Source organism: Furipterus horrens, unplaced genomic scaffold, assembly GCF_987537825.1.
Source record: "Furipterus horrens unplaced genomic scaffold, mFurHor1.1.pri manual_scaffold_8, whole genome shotgun sequence".
In the NCBI taxonomy this organism is placed as follows: domain Eukaryota; kingdom Metazoa; phylum Chordata; class Mammalia; order Chiroptera; family Furipteridae; genus Furipterus; species Furipterus horrens.
Genome location: NW_028327178.1, coordinates 13,918,760 through 13,943,082, shown reverse-complemented (window position 1 = coordinate 13,943,082; position 24,323 = coordinate 13,918,760). Strand labels below are relative to the sequence as shown.

General features: G+C 37.4%; 1 long non-coding RNA gene across 1 annotated transcript; it reads left to right on the top strand.

Annotated features, from left to right (window-relative positions):
* The first annotated feature begins 679 nt into the window (after positions 1-679).
* On the top strand, positions 680-19,422 carry LOC150002538 (uncharacterized). The gene is made up of 3 exons (XR_016512623.1): positions 680-707; positions 15,650-15,843; positions 19,178-19,422. It is a non-coding gene; the product is annotated as an uncharacterized LOC150002538 (long non-coding RNA).
* Positions 19,423-24,323: the final 4,901 nt, after the last annotated feature.

The window sequence follows — 24,323 nt, the reverse complement described above, 5'->3', positions numbered from 1 at the left end:
AACACTGAATGATAGCCCTGAAGTGTTCACAGTATTTGTTTGCCTGGGAATAAAGCATCTGCATTCATTTTCTATAGCTGGGTAACAAATTACCACCAATTTAGCATCTAAAAACAACACACATTTATTATCACACAGTTGCCATGGGGCCCAGCTTAGCTGGGTCCTCTGCTCTTGCTGAATTCAACCCGTTGACTGGGGCCAGGGTCTCAACCTGAGGCTCCGGTCTTCTTCCAAGCTCATGTGGTGGTTAACAGTATTCAGTCCTTGCAGCTGTAGGACTTAGGGTAGCTTATAAGACCCACAGAAGAGTCTCTGGATTCTGCTTCTGATCTCTATACATATCTTCTTTTAAAGGATTCACTTGGTTAAGTCAGGCCCACCAGGGATAATTTCTCTTTTGATTAACTCAAAGTCAACCAATCAGAGTCATTCATTACATCTGCAAAACCCCTTCACCTTTGCCATCTGGATTAGATACTTGAACTCCTCGTATTGCTTCACTGGCTATTGCGTATATTACTTGGTTCTGACTCAGCGTTTTCTCCTTTCAGTTTTACATTAGAGTTTCACATGTCTGAACCCATAAAATTGTACAAGTAAAAACACTGTTGCAACATGTGTGCACCATTGTGAAATATCAGGAGAGGCGCGGGTATGCCTGCTTTATGCGAGCTGACGGCGGAGTAAAAGTTGGGCTGTAACAAGTAAGTGCACAGCAGACTGAGCTGTGATACGTTCATATTGACTTTTTCTCACACTTATTGAGTGTTTTTGGTGCTTCTGGCCTGCCTTTTTTTGGTAAGAAATGAAATCAGTTATTCAATATTGTTAGTGATTCCTCTTAAAGGCAAACATTAATTAGCATTCTCTCAAGCTTCTGGGCCAGTTTAATTGAAGAGAATACTGACTGAATTTACAATGGGCACTAATAGTCACAGACAGCAGTGTGATGATGGCCAGAGGGAATGGGGGTGGGTGATGGGCAGAGGTGGGCAAAGGAGGGGGAAGTGAAATGGGGACATCTGTAGTAGTGTCAACAACAAAATAAAGTTAAAATATATATATATATACCAATTGAAATTGCTTATCTGTATGAATGTGGAATTTCTGAAAACTCTGAAGACAAAACAAGATACAGAAATGAATGCTGAGGTTGATGTATCAGCAACCATCATCCACAAAACCTACATAGCAAGTCTGTGGTTACTATTCTCTAGTTACATTGCACTCATCAATAAGAATTAAAAATATAACCTTATAAAATAAACATGTGATCATAAGTTTAACGTTTTATGTACAGAAGGGACGGTGATTGGATGGTGTTGTTAGTGAGGTTTTGCTTGATTAAAGAGTCTATGACTTTAAGAAAGTTTGAAAGCCACAAAAGAGTTTGAATAACCTAGTATTGGGAAGGCTAGATCTACAGCTAGTGAATAAATCTTGGAAATTCAGGAGCCTAACCCAGTAACAATTATTTCACTTCTTTTTATGCCAGGACTTACGGAGCTGCTGTATATTATAATTTGAGTATTTGCATATCCACCCAATCTGACATGAACTCCTCCAGCTAAGGGTTTGTCGCACCTAATCTAGACCCCATTCATGCTCTCCTTCAGAGATGCACAATAGTGCATCTGGTATCACTGAGTAAGGCATACCTGAACAATAAGTCTCGTACCACCAAGACCTGACTATATGCATTTGACCAGACAAGGTCAGTTTTTTCAACCATCAGCTACAGTTTTCGTTAACTGTGGGCTGCATAAAAGCACATGATACGATTTCCCAAACACGGGAGATTCCTTGGTATATGCCTCCTAAGTGACAAAGATTTCATCTCCTGGAATGAGGCTAATTTCCTAAATCTAAATGTCCTAAAGTGTTTTAGGTTTCTCAAGATGTTTTTCCCCAATCTTAGTCAGGTGTTTTTGAAGTGGACCAAACCACATACACCTAGGGAGAGTAATTTGATCCATTGAAATGCTTGCACATACCACAACCTAGAGCATAAATATTTCCATCAGCCTCAAACGTTTTCTTTGCCTCTTTGTAATCTCTCCCTGCTTCCACCCCCTTCCCCAGAGAACCAATGATCCACTTTCGGTTGTCACAGATTAATTAACGTTTTTTGGAATTTTATATAAATGGTATCACCTAGTAAGTGCTCTCGATTGCCTGGCTTCTCTCACTCAGCTACTCATTTTAAGATTCCCCTGTACTGTGAATGAACATCGATCCGCCATTCCTTTTTATGGCTGAGTAGTATTCTACCATGTGGATGAATCGCAATTTATTTATCCAGTCATTATTAATGGGCATGTGGGTTGTTTCCCATTTTTGGTAAGGGCTTTCACATGCCAGTCTTTATGCAGGCATATGTTTTCATTTCTCTAGGTAAACATCTAGGAATGAAATGGCATATGGGTATTATGTTTAGCTTTTAAAGAAACTGCCACACTGCCTTACAAAGCCATTGCACCATTTTGCATTCCCATGAACAATGTATGAGAGTTCCAGTTGCTCTACATCTTCATCTTCTCTTGGTACAGTCAGTTTTTAGAAGTTTAGTATTTCTAATGGGTGTGTAGTCGTTTTAAGCTACATTTCCCCGAGGACTAATGATGTTACGCATCTTTTTGTGTGTGTGAAATATCTGTTCAAATCTTCTGCCCATTTGCTCCCCAGGTTGTCCAGTGTGTTTTCAATGTGTCTTGGAAAGACCTGGCATTCAAATAACCTATTTCATCATGTTGAAAGATTTGGCTCAGGAAATAAATTAATCACTTCGTTCCCCGACAAATTCGAGGGGACTGTTACTTTCCTCTCTGTACGACAAGACCCTCTTCTGGGCTGATCTGATTACCTAGGATGTTAGATGTCCTTTACCTCTGTATTTATATCTTTCTAGCCAGGCATGCACTGCTTGTTAAAGTATTCAGCTACATTGGTGCCCTCTTTAATTTACATATCCAATGGTAGGTATTATTATTGAGACGTGACTACTAGAATTGATGCAGGGACTATTGTAAGCCTCCTTGCAATCAATGTAGAATGAGAACAATGCTTTTTGTGTTTTGTTTTATAGTTATCCCTCTAGGGAGAGCATGCCCATTTATACAGAAACCTTTCCTCTGACTGTATCAATAAATAATAAGACATTGCCAGTAGATATATAAGGGGAACCTTATAGTTACCCCCAGACTTAGCATTATCTAGCTAAAACCAGAGGTTAATTTAAAAACATTTAAGCTCTCTTTGCTCACTACCTTCCTCAGGATAGATATTTTGGACTCTAAGAGACAGCAAGTGATATCTCTTTAAACTTGACTAGCTGTCTGTCTCCACGCTGACTTGTGTGCATAATTGGACTTTGAAATAAATACTGCCTGATAAAACAAAATACATATAAAAATATGCAGTCAGATCTGAAACATTTGTGGCTATTTATTTATCCAACTATTGCAGATTGGGGAGTGGTGGAGGTGTTGCACATTCATTCTTAATCTTTTAATAAGGAGGAGGATTTCTGCTCTACTCTCCCAGAGTGTCTCTCTCTCTCTCTCTCTCTCTCTCTCTCTCTCTCTCTCTCTCTCTCTCTCTCTCCAACCTCTCTTTGCTTTTTCCCCAAGTTAAGAATAGGTATTTATTTAATTAGTGAAAAGAGCCTGATGATTAGAAGGCCTGGCTGAGTTTAATGGTGCTGTGTGTCTGAGCCCTTAGAATCCTTGCTGGCCTGCCTCCCTTGAGGCGTTGTGGGCTCCCCAGGTTTCCAGGTTTCAATCGGGAAAAGGGGCAGATGTGTTAGGCCTCCTGCAGGCCCACACAGGCCTCCAGGCTCTCAGAAGCAGCTTCCTGCCCTGCTATTGGTGGAAAAATCAGGTTGGCAGTTTACGTGGGGCTGTTTATCTTCAACTGACAGAGGGCAGAGCAAAGCAGGAGGGAGGGGAGAGGCCTCGGGATAAAACTTTTTCTTTCAAACCTAGTTTAACTGCTAATAAAGTTAAGGATCAAACCATCTTCTATCTCCTGGGTCTGCTTCTGAATTAATAGAACCTGGAGGGGTTTTGACCTATGGGCTATGAGATTTAAAAAAATAAGAAAGCTCAGTTGACTTATGTAAATGTGTGTCTCCGCTCTGTTCCCTTCCTGGCAGCATGGCCCAGCTGAGAAGACACACACAAAATGTGGGTCATGGTGGGCTCTGTTTGGTTGCTGCACCCTCTCTGTATATGCCTTCAAGACCAGACTGCCTCCTCTCCCCTAATACTTACCTATTGGGATAGCAAAAGCCTGGTAATACACAAGCATTCGCTGAGACTAGAAAAAAAAACAAACAAACGAAAAGCCTAAGTAAAAGAAAATCATTTCAAGGTAGAAAAGGCTGATTTGAAAGCATTAACTACTTTACATTACAATCTGATAACATGAATCGATTTCAGCAATTTTTCCTGGATAATAGATAAAGGTGAGTCAGGAAGAGGGTGACTACTGGGTCAGGTATTTAATGGCAGCTAATTTGGTTTGTTTCTAAAGCAGATACCTTCTACTTTTGTTTTATTGAATTAAAAACAATATTTTTACAGCATGCATTTTTCTCCTCACAGTGTTTATTCTTTGTGTATCAGGATTACAGCAACCGTGGTTTTGCTAACCACAGTAATTTTTAAGAATTTAACCTCCATGATTGATAAAGGATTACCATATACTTTTTTTTAATATTTGGGGGGCATTTTTATTAAATTAAAGAGAGAAAAATAAATGACCTGGTTGAGAATCATGGGCATTCAAATTCTATTATTTCTTAAATATCAAAATATATCAGATATTATATATATTATATATGCCTCAGATATCAAAAAAGAGGTCAATAACACCTAAAACTGACTTTATGTTTATAAAACATAAAGTATAATCATGTTTATACTTCCATGATTAGTGAGGTGCAGGCACAAACTCAGATGAGGCTATCTGAGAACTCAATAATTTTCAGTTTTATTATACATTTATTACCTGTGAATGTGTGTGTAAATTTCTGGATCTCTCCAGTCAGCCCTTCATGGAGGACAGTGGAATATCTCCTGTGTATGAGATCACGGAAAACCCAGCCCTGACACACATTTGGGTGGCCTCCTGAACTCCAATATCCTAGGACAACTGCCATGAACTTTATATGATAGTCTTTTCTCTGATTGAAACCTAGTAATACTTCCTGGTAATTCACTTGAATAAGCAGTTTGAATTAAATAGAGTGCACAGTGAAGACGTTCCCATCAGAATAGTTCAAAAACTGTCTTAGATTTGTGAGCCTCAAGCTTTGCCATCCTCCTGCCTTTCTTAAACTCAACTAGTGAGATTCTATTTGGATGGACATAGAGTCGATTCAGCCCAGTGTCCAAAAGGATAATCTTCCAAACCTCAATGCCACAAACAAATTAATTTGTTGCCTATTTCACCTAAAGATTATGCTTTAATAATTGCAAATCTAAATTCTTAGATCAATCTTGAATTGAATTTCCAGCAGGACTATTCCACTACTGCTGTTAAACTGTGTTTGTGTTGTTAAAATGAAATCAATTGAAATATGATCATTGTTAACAGTTTATATTGGTCACTTTTTGACCTTGAACTAAACAATAACCTTTTCAAACTTAACATAGATACTGGTTGTTGATGCTTTTACAAAACCTTCACCTCAGTGAGCAAGCATGCTTTTCTGACAGATATTTCAAATAAGGTCAAACAAAATTGTATGTTTTCTTTAAACTTGTCTATTTACTTAGAGTCTACACAATTGGTACTTTTTAAAAATTTGGCTCTTGGGATGTGTTTTCACAACATCAAAGCATGCTTTTGGGAGGATGAATGGGAGCAGACTAAAAGGCAGACTCCAGCTAGAAAGAGAGTTTGCTAGATTTAAAAAGTGCTGGTTTAGGAACCAGAAATCCTGGTTCTGCCAAACAGCTCAATGACTGTCAACAAGTTATTTAATCTTTCTGGTTTTTAGTTTCCTCATCTGTAAAATGACCCAGTTGGATTGGAAAATCTCTATGACCCCTTCCAACTCTGAATGCTTGAATATATACTGTTTTAAAATATTCTGACATTTCTTCTAAAGCCCTTTCACAGATACTTCTTCATGTTATCCTCAAAGAATCCCTACAGTATACAAGGCAAGTCTTCACAGGATAGAGACGTTAGGTATGCGTTTAGATGTGGTTGTGGGAAATTAGGTGATTGGCAAAGATAACCTATCTGATAAATAGCAGCACTGGAACATAAACTCGGGTCTTCTGACCTCAGCAAATTCCTGTGTAAAGCACAAAAAGGCACAAGAGAAAGCAACACGGTTTGGAATCACTGATCACACGCATGAATTACTTCTACTACTGCAATTTCCTCTAGTTACTCAAACCACTCTAAATTCAAACTAAAAGTAAATAACAGAAATAAAACTAGCAAAATGACCAGTGCTCTACTGTGATATGAATAGAGGGGTAATTATGAGGGATCGAAAGATAACAACTGAGCTGTTGGTGGGTAAGTTTGAAGCCACAGTGTTGAGAAAAGTTATGATTCACTGATGACCACTTGTTACCAGAAATGCAGAGATAAGCTACAGGGAACAGTAAGGCGGAAAAGCCATGAGGAAGACAAGAGATTGGGAAATTTCACTACTTAGCTAGGTGACTTGAGAGACTCATAGATTAAAAAATATTTGAAAATCAATAGCATACAAAACACCTAAGGATGTACTACATAGGAAAGAATTGAAACGGAGAAAGAATATAAACTTGATGGCCAGATTGCAATAAAAAATGTTTGTGATTCTAAAATTACCTGCCAAAAAGAGTTTTAGGGTTTAGGAAATACACACTGAAATATTAAAGGGTAAAGAGCATGCTGTATCATACCTACTCTCGAATAGTTCAGAAAAAAATATGTGTATGTGTGTACACGGAAAAATATTAAAAATGAATGAATCTGGGTAAAGGATATATGAGAGTTCTTTCTACTATATGTAGAAGAATACTATCTACTGCTATTTTTACAATCTTTCTGTAGGTCTAAAATTATTTCACAATTAAAAGTTAATTAAAAAGGGAGCAATAGGAGTATAGTTACTTAACAATTAAACAATGTAGCAGGACTCTTAATAAAGCTGAGAAAGACTTCCTATTATATTTCATAAACAGATAAATGGACCTGAAGGATAGTCTCCATTTGTCCTCTTAAGTGGCTATGACATCTTGGACTATTCTTTGAAACACTGTTGTTTTAGACTAAATCAGTGATTTTAAACCATTGTGTGGATTCTGGAAGTTATTTTAGGCCCTAAAGAGCAAAGCAAGAGTTGTTCTTGGCCTGCCTTCCATCCTGTCCCCATTCAACCAGAGCAGCTCCCAGTTTTTTGGATGGACTGTGCAGCTGATTTTGAAGAAAGGTCCCTGCTGCTTCAGAACAACTTTGCCCTTCAAAGCTATCAAACTAGATGACCTTTAAGGATGACGTCAGTTATGAATTCATGGGCTTCAATTGTTTGGTGGAAAACTATGTTGCATCAGAGGTAGGAAAGCAGGACCTATGGGCCAAATCCCAACTACAGATTGTTTTTGTAGCACCCACGTGTTTAGAATAATTTTTACATTTTTAAATGGTTGGGAGGGAAGAGTTTTTTTGACCCATAAAAATTATGTGAAATTTAAATTTCAGTGTCTATAAATAAAGTTCGGTAGGAACACAGCCACAGCCATATGTTTATATATTGTCTTCGGCTGCTTTCACTTACAAGAGCAAACCTAAATAGTTGTTAACAGACACCAGGAGACCTCATGTCCGAAAAGCCTTGATATTTATCATCTGACCCTTACAGAAAAAGCTTGCCAACTCCTGTGTTATATAAAAGCCCATATAAACTATAAATTTCAAAAACCCCAGTGACTTCTGTATAGCTATTCAGTTCAAAAGGAAGGTGGCCTTTTAGCACATTGTTGACCGGCAATTTTATGCAGAAGCTATCTCTTGTCACCGGCTATTATTTCGTAATTGAGTATAAAAATGAAACAATCTAATAAACTCCAGTATACTTTATTAATGCATAATGAGGTGAAATGAAACTTTGTACACATCTTCTATATAAATTTTAATAATTTTTTAGTATGATAAACTGCATAGTAATCACCTACGTGCAATGGTACACAACAGGTTTTGCAAATATACCTGGTTTTGCTATGCTTTCCTTTTGAAGAGCATACTCTGCATGTTCTAGTTGGGTTCTTTTTCACACCAGTGACTGTTTTCTGTGAAACGTGGTCTCTTAGCTGTCCTGGAAGCCTGAAAGGTGGATCGAGGTGAGGAGCTCTGTTAGAAGCACCAGAAGAAGTGCCAGGGTCTGTGCATTCATTTGCATCAGCAGCTGTTCGTTTCCTAGCCACTCCGAGTAGAAACTTTCTGGGTCTTATTTTATTTTGAAAATTGTAATTACAGTAAATTTTGGATGCATTTAATAAAACATAATTGATCAGAAAGAATGCTACTTTTTTATACCACTTTATTCTTTTTTGAAAGATACCCTGTTTGTCAAATACTGATCTGCTAAATCGACTCCTTTCATGTATTTGTTGTAGTTTAACATGCACACAGGTTTAACTATATCTTCCATAGAATTCCTCTTTCGATTTCCAGTGGATTTCATTGAGGCATCGTGAATAGTTGATATCATAATCACTAGTCTTTTATCAGACTAGTGATTATGATATCACATAAGAATGTCATTTCCCTTCTCTGAAGATTCTTTGGCTTTTCTTTTAGTACCTTTGGCAAACTATGGTTCTCCCTTATGGTACCACAGATTAGTGTTTTCTTTTCTAATAATATTTCAGCTGTAGAAATGCTATTATAATAATTATCTTGATATATATGGTGGCAAGAATCAAGATACAGCTCTAAGACAGAAAATATAGTTTCTTGTAGCTTTTTACCTTCACCGAATAAGTCTCAAAGTTGCAAATGTAGCCAGTTGACTCACTTCCACAAAGCATTCACTAAAACCCCGTATTTTGTTATCTTTGCTGGATTGTATGTTTTGAAGCTGATATGTCCTCTATATGGTACCATTGCTTCATCTAGGGATAACTCCTGTTTAGGTATATACAAAGACTAAAATTTTGGAATAAAGTAATGCAAAAGAGGTCTAATTTTATATAGTCTGTCTTCACTGGATGTATTTTGTGAATTATCACTAAGATGGGAAAATGTAAGCATTTGCTTGAACCTTTTTCTGCTCATAGTTTAGGAAATATTAGTGCTTCAACCAAAGGGTCCATTGACCAGTAATCTCTCTAATGTGATTTTTTTAGTATCAATAAACTGAGAAACTACTTTATATCGCTAGTGGTAACTTTCATCCATAGTAAAAGCAGAGTTTTTATAAAATTGTTCCATTTGGCGGTGGTATAAATTGGTTTGAAAAACAACTAAAAAAAAAAAAATCATTATCAAAAAGTAAATCCATCACTTCACTGATGCTCTGTGGATCACTAAATTTGACAGTTACACCAGAAATATGTGAATAATCCTCCAAAGTTGGTGTAATATCATTTTCAATTCAATCTTCTTCAAAAAACTTTCACTTTCAGATTCTATTACATTTCTTTTTTGCTGTTTTGATGGTCCAATATCAGATTGTTAACCGTCTTCTGATAAACTATCAGTTTCCAAATCACTACAATGTATTTCAAAATCACTCAGACAATCAGATAAAGCATCTGTATATAATTCATTGAAAAATTCTTTACCATCATGATTCATCATGGTTGAAATTTTTGTAATACTAAAATTGTGACAAAAACCTAAATATCAAGAAAAGTATTTTTTTATAATAAAGTAAACATGATTGAACAAGATGAAGAAAGATTTTACAATATCCTATATTACCCTGAATTTTAGAAATTGAAACAGCTAATGTGAGTGCTAACATGAGCTAACTCGTGACCAGTCAACAACGTTTGGGCGTGAAAACGCGAGTTCACTCGTGACTTGGTCAACAACTAAGAAAGCTCAGATTAACTGGGGTACACTAACACTTGAATCCAATCATGAGCTGCATTTACTTGTTCTAGCATTACAGGCTTCAATTTTTAAGTTGGTGGTGATTAGACAGTTCATCTGTGCCCCTTCCCACAAAACCTTGGCCTCTTCCCATAGAATATCAAATGCAATTTCTATTGTGCAGCCTATAACTCACCTCAAGATATTTGCCCTGCAGATGGGCTCTGAAAGAACCCTTCCCCAGGGGTGGGGATTTCAGGCATTTGGGAAAGACTGTGGAGACTCAGAAGGACATGATGTCCCTGGTGTGACCCTCACATCTCACTTTTTCCACATAAGGTTGGCCTTACTTAGTCCCATCTCTTCCTTGATTCACCAGAGTCAATTTCTGCACAGATCAGAATAGATACTTTCTGCTTTCTGTTGCTCTCTGACACATTTATTCCTAACTGAGGAATAAAAACCCATTCAGTTTCATAAAGATATGGGAGATCAGCACAGATTAGAGACAGAACGTAATTAATAGCGACATTTCTGTCCTGGTTCTTGGCCCCATTCTTGAGAGTGATATACTAAGCTCCTCTCTGGTTCAAGGTTTCTGTGAAGATCAGCAGAGTTAATGAATGAGGAAAGTACTTTGCAATAACAAGTGAAAGCATTCCTGAACTGTGGCAATATAACTCTAATGTATACCCAGTTATTATTATTAAGATAAAAGCAAACCAAGGTTAAACTTGAGAAAATCATTAAATCAGTGGCCTTTTTTTTTTTCTTTAAATACTATAAGCACATCATAGACAGCTTGGCTGCCCTAATCCTGATAGATACAACATCCATTGCTGTCTTCTCTTCCCAGTGACTCAAGAAGTGAATTTGTTTGCTAGGACTTCAGTCACAGAGTTTCACGACCTGTGTGGCTTAAACAGAAATGAATAGTCTCACAGTATTTGAGGCTAGAAGCCTACAAACAATGTCAACAGTTCCTTCTGGGAGAGAAGGATATGTATATCCCAGGCCTCTTTCCTTGACTCGCAGATGGTTGTCTTCTCCCCATATCTCTTCATGTCATCTTCCCTCTTTGATCGTCTGTGTTGAAATGCTCTCGTATTTTACAGACACTAGTCATATTGGAGTAAGATGTACCCTTGGTGATCTCTTTTAACCTGACTACTTCTGTAAAGACCGTATCTCCAAATAAGGTTAGATTCTGATCTACTGGGGGTTAGGGCTTCAACATAAAAATTTAGGTGCCACACACTTCACCCTGTAACAGGAAGGATGGTTTGTACTGCGAGTTTAAGTACAAAGTCCCTGTCTTGAAGACTACTCCATAAATGGCCCATTGATTTTAGGGAAAAAAAAGTGTCTTCCTTCTTTACTTTCTCAATTTCAGGCAAGGCATGTCTCATTTCCTTTGCTAAATCTATCTCACTGAAATGGCGAAGAAGCTTTCCCTCTGCAATATTGCAAAGCATGGTCAGTAAATTAGAAGATCTACCATGCAGAATTCCAGGCATAGCCAACTTGTAGAACTTGGTGGCCTCCTCTTTCAAGACTCAGGTCTTGCCCCTTGAAGTTAGGAACAACAGATGAGAACTCCCTTACCGCTTTCTTCCAAGAACATAGAAAATGTGGTTGTGGTTCAAGTCAGACTGCTGCCTTAGCTACAGAATACAGTGTAATCAGATGCCTCCAGGAGAAAATCAAAAAGAATATTTGTTAAGGAACAAATCAGTGATAGAACACTTACAAATACCAGATTTCATTTACCTCTGCTGAAGACCATGCTTTTCAAGAAATACAGGACATGGAAAAAGTCTCCTTTTCTTGTGGCTGGAATATCTGTAAATGTGCGAATTCAATAGTAAAGTATAAGGATAATGAAATCTGAAAATTAGATTTAACATTATAAAATTTAAATTCAAATTTTAAATTGTATTTTGAAGAATAAGTACATCTTTAAACATTAAACTAAAAGTATTTTCTGTTTTAATAAAAGCATTCCAGCTAAAATATTATTGCGGCAGCCAGTCTTTCCCACAGTTCCCTGAGTGAGTGCACCACCAAAGCTTAAAATACAGCCTTCGTTTTCATTTGTCATGTACTAACATGTACTGCACATCTCAATGCAGGCAATTACTGAAAATGCCTTTGATGCAGTAAGACAAGTTCTTCCTAATTCTCCTCTCCTGACTCTCCATGGTTCAATAATAAACTCTGGATGTGAGAACAACTCAAAACCCTTTCATGAAACCTTCCTCAAATTTTTGTTCAAGCAGTGACCAGTTCAGTTATTAGCCGTACACCTCCCCTGCTACCAGCAATTGCTGAACGGAATGAAAGCTGTGTAGGAAGTTACCAGTGAGGTGCACACCAGCTCGCAAATAATCGTTAAAGATTGAAAAATGTGGCGTTGAACGGGAGCAAAGGCCAGAACAGGGAATCCTTCATTACCTTTTGCAGTAGCTTGATTTTCCAGCCTGTGCAATTGTTTATTTGTGATTGCCTTTCCACTGTGCAAGGGCTGAAGGGTGCCTGATGGGTTTAAACCAACAGAAAGAAATGGGGGTGGCAGTCAATGAATCCCAGTGGAACTGAAATTATTAGTACAGTGAATATAATGAAAAGGGAAGAGTCTGGCATTTCGTGAATACCTACTCATTGACAGGTCAGCACTTTGCCAACTTTACTGTGCATATGAATCATCCAGGCATCTTCTTTTTGGAGAGGGGACTCTATTTGCTTTTCCCCCACTTTATTGAGGGTTAATTTACATATAACATTATATTGCTTTTTGGTGCACAACATACTGATTCCATATTTGAATATGTCGCAAAATGATCACCATAATAAGCCTAGCTAACATTCATAACCATACACAGGTATATTTTTTTGTCTTCTTAAGAAGCCTGTACAAATCCAGCAGGTCTGGGGCAGGGTCTGAGATTCTGCATTTTTAACTCCTTCTCAGTGACTGCTGGTTGCTGGTCCCCGGACTATACTTTGTGTAGCAAGAGCCTAGCTCCTTCATATTTAATACTTAAAATAAATTTGATATCTAGATATTATTATTCTCTTAAAACAGACATTGAAAGACAGGTTCAAAATTTATAAATGAGGAAGCCTGGAATTTGTCTAAAAGCAATGTTTTTACTCTTTCTGGTACTCATTAATAACACCTCATAGGAGTAACAGATGCTTTATTTTATTTTTTAAAACTTGTGCCTCAAATATGCCTATTCACCCATGACATTTGTCTAAAACTCAGGTCCTGAGTCTCTACCCCAATCTATTAAATTAGAATTTATAAATGACACGCTTAGGAAACGGTATTTGAAACTGGTACCTGGATGATTCTTGAAATCAGGAAAGTTTAGGAAACAAGGATCATCTAGGTCACACTGTGTTTTGAAAACTTTAGCAAGGAGGGTTGATGTGCTGTGCTTATTAGAGAGCTTGAGAGAACATTGCTCAGGCAAAGAAGAACTCAGGATCCCTTTAATGCATTTTTGCTTCACTGAAAAGGGTTGCTGGGGCACATGGAATGAAACTGGTTGGTTTCATGACGTAGGGGATAGGTTTGAACCTGTATCTTATAACAGGGTGCTAAAGTGCTGTATCTAATTATGTCACCTTTAATTGTAAGGTGGAAGCAACAACGGCCACAAGTTTTCTTTTTTCTCTTTACCAAGTGAATGATCTTTGTCTACCAATCCAATGATAGAGTATCTGTATTCTAAAATAAAAGCTCATCTGAATAATATTTTCCATGTCCAAGGTCCATAATTAAACTTTTTAGTAGGACATCTCAATGAGATCAGAATAGGGTTGATTATTTATTTCTGTTTTGAAAGGATCACTGTGCCAAGGAGTTTATCATAAATATTTCATTATAGTTCTGAATGGTAAATAAAGGGCCAAAGAAGTAGACTTTTTAAAGTAAACGTTGAGTACTCCTTTAGATTACTGATATGTTTTTTCCTGGTTTTTAAAAGACCTATTTAGTGTACTGTAGTATTATATATTATTAAAAAGTACTCTAGGGTCTTGATATAGTTAAGTTAATGTACTTAAAAAATATATAATTTATTAGCTAAATACATTATGTTACTAACAAAACCTAATAGTTTAATAACTAGAGGACCTTGAATCTTCTCACGTATTTCTATATTTTGAAGAAAATATGTTTACATGTAACCATTTTCAAATGAAATATCACATTTCCTCTTAAAATTAGCAGGATATTTCAAATATGTCAAAAGATACATACTGAAACCTTACTATGACATAATTCACTAAGCATAGAATTTGTTTCAAGGTAGGCCAACCAATATAGTTAGGTCAACCGTATAAATAGTTAGAAATTTGGAGACAGTTCGATCTGAGTTTGAAGCTTAGATTCAGCCAGTTACTAAACTTTTATGAGGCTCCATTCCCTCGTCTGCAAAACAGTGCCATTTCCTTGCTGAGTTATGTGTTACACTAGAGGTAGATGAATGAACAAACATGTGGCAGATGATTACTAAATGATAATTATAAAACAGGGTATAATTGGTGAACTGATGAAAGGACCTCCTTTTAATGATGATCTCTTATAAGGCAACCTCAGAGAATGAATTTCCTGTCACCCAGTCAGTGGGGTCCTGCGTGATTACTTCCTCCATTGGAGGGCAGTGAAGTCACATGATAACTACATTTTACTTATTCAAATTTACCTATATGCACTTAACAAGAAAGCAAAATAATGGAAAGAGGGAAAAAAATTCCCTAATTTTAAATTATTTAGGCAATTTAGCCCAATATTCTACTCAAGGAGCAAATACCCTGGCACACATATAAGATGAGAAATGTGAATCTTTTTCTCACTTGGCCTTGCTTCCAACGGGCCTCTCAAAGTATGAACATTTTGCTGTACGAAGTATAATTCTAGTAACTTACAATACGTATTTCTGTATAAAATATTTCTAAGGTATGAGTTACCAGCTGCACTTTATCTGCCGCCTGACTGAAGAAACAATGCTCTGTTTCAGGCCTGGAGGAAACGCTGGCTGAATGGGAATGATTGGGAAATGGTATGCCTCTCCCTGAACTAACAGCCTACTGAGGAACTTTCCAACGCAATTCTTAAAGATCTTTTGAAATAATTTTAGACTTGCAGAAGTTGCAAAAATAGTTCAGAAAATTGTTGTTTACCCTTTACCCAGTTTCTCTAATGTTAACTTACATGACCATAATTATCCAAAGCAAGAAATAACATTGGTACAAAATAAATAACTAAACTACAAACCTTATTCACATTTTGCCAGTTTTTTTCCCAGTGTTCTTTCTCCCCAGGGTCCAAGATCCGATCCAGGATTCTACCTTTCATTTATTTGTTATATTTTCTCAGTCTCCTCCAATCCGTGACAGTTCCTTGTCATTCTTTGTCTTTTTGTGACCTTGATTTGTGACTTCTTGAAAGGAGAGAAAAGTATATCATCAGCATTTTTTAAAAAGTCTTAAATAGGTATTGATATTTTAGGTAATTCTGTGTAAATCCAAAATCAGGATAGTTTCTACAGTGGATTATTTATTAATATGTCATTTTGTCATTATGCAGGTGAAGGTAACAGATGCCACTATCTGAATGAATATAACTGCTCAAATGACAGCTAAATGAACAAGCGGTTACTGCTCTTGGACAGTTACTACCTTACAGTAGGAGCCAGGTCAGACACGGATGGAAGAGCCGGTTGGTCATGCTCCATTTCTAACACATCAGATGGACTGGAAATTCAGCAACTCTGACTTCAGGTATCATTACCATTGACTTCTTAATAATTTTTCTGGCTTTTATTCAAAAGAAGCTAAATCTTATAGGCAAGTAAGGATCATTTCATGTAGAAATATTTTTAGGGAGTCATGATTTCAAGAGCATTAATTATCTCTTTGGTACCAGTATGTTGAAAAAATACCCTTCAATTATTAACATTAAGTTGACATTAACTGCAAACATAGCATCTTTTAAGGATTTTAAAGTATGGTAACCAAAATGGAAAATAATGGTTGAAGGTGGGCAAAAGGGGGTGGGGGTTTGGTAGGGCACATCTTCATAGTGTCATCAATAAAATAATAATAATAATAGTTGAGACTCAGAAGGTTTAAAATTTTGTAAACAGAGTTCAAAGGGTAATAGTTATCTATCTATATCTACGTTAATTAATAAAAGGCAGAACTTTCATTGCACTTTTGAATATCAGTTGTAACAATTAAGGTCCCCCCCCAAGTGTTAAATAAGACCCATATATATGCTGTCTACAGGGACCCACTTCAGATTGAAAGACACACACAGACTGAAAGTAGAGAGATGAAAAAACATATTTCATGCAAATGGAAATTTTAAAAAGCTGAAGTAGCAATACTTATATCAGGCAAAATAGACTACAAAACAAAGGCTATAAGAGACAAAGAAGGACATTATATAATGCTAAAAGGATCAATCCACCAATAGAATATGACCCTTGTTAATATTTATGCACCCAACATAGGAGCACCTAAATATATAAATCAAATATTGATGGACATAAAAGGAGAGATTGACAGTAATACAGTCATAGTAGGGGATTTTAATACCCCATTGACATCAATGGTAGATCTTCTAGAAGGTGAAGGGATTAAGAAAAACAAACAAACAAACAACAAAACAAAAAGCCTCACAGACAGACAACAGTATGGTCATTACCAGAGGGAGAGGGGGGCAGGATGAGGTGGGAGAGGGTACAGGGGGGATCAATGCTGCTGGAAGGAGACTTGACTTGAGGTGGTGAACACAATACAATATGCAAATCACATATTATAGAATTGTACCCCTGAAACCTATATAATTTTATTAACCAACGTCACTCCAATAAATTCAATTAAGAAAAGACACGCTAGACCAGATGGACTTAATAAATATTTCTGAAACATTTCATCCCAAAGCAACAGAATATATTTCTTTTCAAGTGCATATGCAACATTTTCCAAGATAGACCCCATCTTAGACCACAAAACAAGTCTCAATAAAGTTAAGAAGGCTGAAATTATATCAAGTATCTTCACCAAACACAATGGTATGAAATTAGAACTCAATTACAAGAAAAAAAACTGAAAAACACATGAACACATGGAGGCTAAATAACACATTAGTAAACAATGACTAGGTTAATAATGAGGTCAAGGAAGAAATCAAAGGACACCTTTAAACAAATGAAAATGAAAACCAAACAACCCAAAATCAATGGGACACAGCGAAAGCAGTCCTAAGAGGGAAATTCATAGAAATATAAGTATACCTCAACAAAAAAGAAAAATCTTAAATAAACAATCTTAAAAAAGTTTTTTCCCAGACTTACTGGGGTATAATTGCAAATAAAAATTATATACATTTAGGTGTACACTGTGATAATATACAGTGTGAAATGATTATCAGGTTAATTAACACATTCCTCACCTCACATAGTTACCGGTGTGTGCATGGTTGAATCTAAAGGACTGTTTTCATCTTTTTTATTTATAAATATTAGAAAAAATATTGCAGCTTATTTAGTTTCTGGTTCCTAATTATCTGTTTTTAAAAATAGGTTTTCTATTTTGGAGTAAATTTGTGTTTATAAAAATGTTGCAAAAACAATAAAAAGTTCTCACATATCCTTCCCACTTTTTCCTGTTGTTGTTAACATCTTACATTACCCTGGTTCTTTGGTCAAAACAAGAAAACAACATTGATACATTTTTATAAACTTGAGATTTTATTTGGATTACCCCAGTTTTTCCATTAATATCCTTTCTGTTCTGAAAATCAATTCAGGCTGCCAAATTGTATTTAATTGTCATGTCTCCCTAGTCTTTTTCAACCTGTGACAGTTCCCTTCATCTTCCCTTTCATGACCTTAACACTTTTGATAAATACTGATTAATTGTTTTGTAAAACACCTCTCAATTTGGTAGGTTTGTCTGAGGTTCTCTTATGATTGCATTGGGGTTATGCATTTTTGGCAAGAATTCTACAGAAGTGATGCTGTGCCCTTCTGAATGCATCCTTTCAGAAATGAGTCCTTTCAGGGCTACGTGCTATCCGCACGATAATTTGGTTAAGGCAGTTACTGTCAGGTTTCCCCACTGTAAATTTACTAACCCTCTCTTTTTACCCTCCTTTCTTGAAAGAAAGTCACTATTTAGTCCACCTGCAAGAGTGTGGAGATTAAGCTCCAACTCCTGGATGGGTCTTTGCTACATACATGGTGAGGCAAAAATAGGTTTACAGTTGTGAGGACGTGAAAAGCAGAGTTTATTCTTGTATTAAGTAATTATAGTATTATTTTCCATATGGACAGCTGTAAACCTACTTTTGCCCCCCTACCTCCAGGCTCTGTATATTACCTGGAATTCTTCATAACAAATATTTGCCTACATGGGACTTCAAAAATCTAAAGTGATGTTGAAATAATGCTACTTATTTGTTGCATATATGCTTTTGGTAGGTACCAGTAAAGTACAAGAGATACTACTAGGTCCCTGCCCTAATACAATTTATATTCTAGTAAGGAAGAGATATTTTTTTAAAAAGTAAATAGCAAATATAAAATTACATACTGCGATCTGTGTTGTAAATGTTACTCAGTATCTCGTGAAAGAATGTGGTGATTCTGGGGGAAGCCATCTGGGAGAGTGTGGTTTGGAAAGAAAGGTCAGTTAGAGCTGTTGACCTTTCAACTGAGAACTGGAGAAAGAAAACAAGCCAGTTCTGTGAAAAACCTTTCAAACAATAGAGTGGTTGGAAGTCCAGAAATTGTCCTGTGGTGGTTCATTTCATATGTCAACTTGACTGGGCCGCAGGGTGTTCAGATATTTGGTTAAACATTATTTGGGGTATGTCTGTGAGGGTATTTACGGATGAGATTAACATTCAAAATGACCGAGTAAGGCAGATGGTCCTCCCCAGTGTGGTTGGGCCTCATCCAATCTGTTCATGGCTTCAATAGAATCAAAAGGCTAAATGGGGGAGAAATTCTTCTCTCTGCCTGTCTTAGAGCTGGGGCCTTGGTCTTCTGTTTTCAGACTCGAACTTGAACTAGAAATTTACATCATCAGCTCTCCCCATTCCCAGGTTTTAGGCTTAGACTGGAACTATATCATCAGCTCTCCTGAGTCTCCAGCTTGCTGCCTGCAGACTAAATACATGCCTGCAGAACAGAAAGACTGATGTCTGGTGCACCTGAGTGCAAGGAAAAATGATAAACTGCCATGAGAAGTACGAATGAAAGGTGGATCCTGCCCCAATGAGGTCTTGAGGGCCATGGTAAGAAAGGGGTTTGAATTTTACTCTAAAGGTTGCTGGAAGCATTTGAAGGATTCTTAGAGCATCAATCAAGGACCCACAGATGGTAAGGGGCTGGTTGTAGGAGGCCACTGCTCCAGGCTGAGCCAGAGGTGACTGTTTGTGTGGCCTGGACGAGAACTGCATCAGCACATGTGCAGAGAAGTAGAGGGACTTGCGAGAACGATGGGAAAAAGTACTGACAGGACTCATGTATCATTGTGTGCTTTCACATGGTTTTTATTAATTGGAAAAGATACAGATAATATTCTTATAAGAATTTTAGGAGATAGCTTTGTCCTTGGGAAGGGTGGGGTCAGACTCCTGAAGAAAGGAACAGAGATATACAAAGTGTACAAGGATGTTCACAGCAGCAAAAGATCAGGAATAAGTGTCTTATCCATATGGGATTGGTAAAACAGTGCATCCATTGAAAGGAATGCAGTAAATTTGCCTGCAGGGAAAAGAAATGATGTTCAAGATAACGTAAATTTTAAAACATGGTGAAGAATAGTCTCTTCAAGAAGAATCTGTCTAGCATGATCACTCATGTGAATTAGAAATGATTATCACTATGTCCAGCCTATATTAAATATGGTAAGAAAAAGTTTGATGAAGTATATCAGTATACATTAACAATGGTTATCTCAAGATGCAGTGGGGAGTTTCACTTTATACCTGATACTTTTTTGTCTCATTACAATGTCTTAAACAATGGATGAAAAAATTTTTTTTGTTTTACCAGAGATACAAGCAGTAATTTAGGCTTACTAAGTACGCTAATGGAGCTTTTAAATCAGCCTTAAGAAATAAATCCTATAACTATAAATATTATTTTCCTTTATAGTTTATATTAATTTAAACCAGAAAAATGGAGATTATTGATTAAATTGAAATTATTAATATTTCCAAGATGATGTTGCGATTATATTAATTCACTTCTTTCAAATTAACATCAAAAACAAGTATATGAAGTTTTGTTTATGTCATTTATTCAAGCAATGACTCTCTAAATGGTCTCATGATTGGGTCAAGAAATAGATACAGAAATTTACTTGTGAAATGAAACAAAACCTTTTTAAGTTGTGCTTGATGAAAGATCATGGATTATTACGATTATTTCCATTGCCTCTTACCTCCTTTCTATATTTTCCACATTCTTCCTAATAATCACAAATTACTTTTGCAGTCAGAAAAAGTTCTTTCAATTGTTACATTAAAGTTAGGTGTCTATCAATTTAACACAGAATACCTGACCTATGTCAGTCTGCTGGCACTTTCTATATGGCATCAAGTAGTTCTCTTTTTTCTCAGTGACTGAAGTGTGCAGACTTCATTTACAAGCCATGACCAAATAATTTGTATTGTAATCACATTGGTCCCTATCTCTCTTTATCCAAAATGAGCCAAATTCCAACGAGTACACCCTGACAAGCAACATTTTAAATGTCATTACTGAAGTGACTATGCAGGCTTTTCCTCAGAACTACAGAACCACAAGAAAAGGTCAAAGACAAGCTGACTGTTAGAAAAACTCCAGCTTCTTACAGCTTCTATGAGCCACGGTCACATGGTATGCAGCAAATATTTTTAGGTTATACCGAGAAAGCTTGAAACTGAGGCTTTGGTGTGCAAGAGTGAGAGAGAGAGAGAGGCGTGGGAGAAGGGAGGAAAGAGAAGAGAGAGAGATTCTTCATGACAATTGTAGTTTTTATGCAAAGGGTTTCAGATCCTTGGATGAAGATTATTAAATACTGCATGACATGCACATTGTACAACAGTGCATCATAATTATAGATTGCTTTCAACCATCTGAAGCCTTTCGATGTTTTCTGGTTTTTGCCTTTTAGCCTTGTAAATTATTTGTGACTCATTAGTCTTTCACCCTAGGGGCAACTCATAAGCTCCATAAACGTGTGCATATTTTTCTTAAATAATTTTCTCTCACAAATGCATTCATTTGCTTTTTAGTCACAGAATGTAGAGTCCCACAGTGAAAAGCAATTAAATAACACTTGTCTCCCTCTCTTACCTTCCCCTTTCTCTAAAAAAATGTCACTTATAGTTAAAAGCACATATCTGAAGACCAATTCTTTATTACAACTGGGCACCTTAAACTGAGGAGGATGTTAGGCAGCGGGGAGCAAGATGGTATAAAGACTTCTAGGCCAGAGTGCCCCATCTTTGGCCAATGGACACTTTGGGCTGGATAACTCTTTATTGTGAAGGGCTGTCCATTGCGTCATAGGATGCTCAGCAACACCTCTGGCCTCCACCCGCTAGATGCCACTAGTGCAGAGCTCCAGTTCCCTGAGTGACAACCAAAAATGTTTTCAAGATATTGCCAAATATCTCCTAGGGAACAAAATTGACCCAAAGTGAGCACCACTGCACTAGGCCAAAGACCTTACAAAACCAAGCTCTTAGTGCCTTTGCCAATTCAATTTGTTCCTTTGACCCCATGGTCAACCTTTACCTACCTAGCCACCCACCAACATGAAATACAGACACTCATAAATACTCTCCCACTCTTCATGTCAAAGAGCTTGAATGTTGGTTCGAGTTCTTCCTCTGAACGACACGTGGCCAATTCAGCTAGGAGGAGAGAAGCAGGCACTGGTAACTTCCCCACCCTTCACTGACATGAGTGTTCATGCTTATCTCTTTTGATGTATGTAAGTTCACAGTGTCTTGACTTCTGAATTCTAAAATACCCCTAGTTTCTTTGTCCACTAGCTACACTCTGCAACCCCACGCTCTCCCCCATGAATATTGTGTCAAGCATAATTTTATTTAAGTACTGTAAATGTTTATTGTGCCTTGCAATTGTTTTTGCACTTAATGTACAATCCAGCCTTAAAATATTTATTTCCTGAAATTATCTTAGGCCCTATTAATTAAAACTGGGGGAAGGTTATAGAATTTAAAATATAAATAGACCCACCCCCTACTTCCCCTAATTAATCCCACAACAACACATATTAGCTCCTATGAGTTTTATTTTTATGCCTCCTAATATGTTCAAGGAATGTTTATTCTCCCTACTCCAGGTTGGCTGCCGTTTGATACACCAAGAAAAATGGGCAGAGAAAATGATTTCCTTCATGCTAGAAACATTATTAATGAATTCTTTTATGGAAAACTGAAAAGTGGTTCTACCATTATTATATTCATAACTTTAAGCTAAGCAGCTTCGTCTCTGCTGCCCTATTTTACCTTTGGTAAGATGAGACTGATGATACCTACCCTCTGTGGCATATTGAATGAGATAATCTATTTTAAGCTCTTAGCTGTGCTTGACATACAGCTGTTTCATAAGTGTCATTTTCCATGCCACTTTTCTTCTTTGTTCCCAGCACTGGCTAAATAATTTGTGAGGTCTAGTGCAAAATGGAAATGCAAGCTCCCTTGCTCAAATATTGAGAATTTCAAGATGACAACAGCAGAACCTTTACCCAAGCGTGGGGCCCTTCTGAGTACGGCGTTTTGAGTTTCTGCATAGGTTGCACACTCATAGAGCCAGCCCTGCCCTGTCCCCCAGGATTTCAAGGTTCTATTTGTCTATTCTTCTACTAAATTAAAAGCCACTCTTCAATTTGACTATTGACAGGGAAATAAATGGAACTAAAGAGGGCTTTTTTATGTGTTGTTTTCCAAGCTGGCTCACTTTTTCTGTTGCCGACGACTGTACTGTACTGAGCCTAGCGCTCTCATAAAGGAGCAGTTTTACTCTGCCATGGTATTTTCATAGTTTGGATCATTCTCAACATGGAGGAATTTTTAAAGATACCTCAGTTTTCTACAAGTAATTGGACCCTTGAAAACAGCTAAGAAGCACTTAGTGGTCAAGGAGGCACTTAATTCAAAAGCTCTTTATCTAGACTTATCAAACAGCCTTCACAGTGAAAGCAGCATGACTCCAAATCACTCTCTTAGATCCTACACTGGAGCCTCTCAGGGAACTGGTCCAGGATGTCTAAGAGGACGACTTGGTCTCCAACCCACTGAGTCTGGGTGCTGTCTGTTTCCCGTTCTCCTTTGTGGATACACCAACATGTCCTTTAACAGCGTTCTTAAGGGTCTCACATCCTCTTTGTAAGAGCAGAACACTGAACAGAACAGCATATGTGTTGAATATATGTATATATGTACACACATTTCCAAATTTCCTCTGTTGGAAGAAACACACACACACACACACACACAGGCACACAAGACATCTTACCAGAAGGCAGGTGTGTTGTATACATTAGAATATTAAAGTATATGTTAGTTTTCATTTAATCAGGCATTTACTCTCAGGACTTCGTTTGTTTACAGTGGAGAAACTGAGGCTCAGAGTAGTTACATAACTTGCCCGAAGTCACACAGTAAATTCGTGGGTCTGGATTAGATTTTATCTGACCCCAAAGCTCATGTATTAAAATTCGATTCCATTTAGATCATTAGGAATTCAGAGGTCCAGTTTGGCACAGTCTCTTTGAATCAGACAACAAAATGCAATAAATTTTAACATACTGTACTTGCAAATCATACTAGTGTATGTGGCTGTCTTGCTCTTACCATGATTTTAACCCTTTTCCCACCCCCGTAACTATAAATCGTTCAGTGTCTAACCGTTAGCAATTTTGCTAACAATTGATTGGGAGAGCAGGTTGGCCTCTAGACCAAGACAAAAAGGAATAACGCTGACGACCTCAAGAAAACAACGAGCTGTTTGGGAATGCAAGCCCTCACTTCCCGCCTCGATGGAGTGGGAGGAAACCTCCGCACGTGCGCCCAGACGATTCCCAGCCCCCCGCTCCCATCCGGGCTAGTGGTTAGCCGTCCGCACCACGCACGCGCGAAGGCCAAAGAGGCTGGGGGAGGGCGGTAGATGGTTTCCCTGGATACCGAGGGAAGCTGCCGGAAGCTGCGCTGTGGTTGGCCGCCAGGG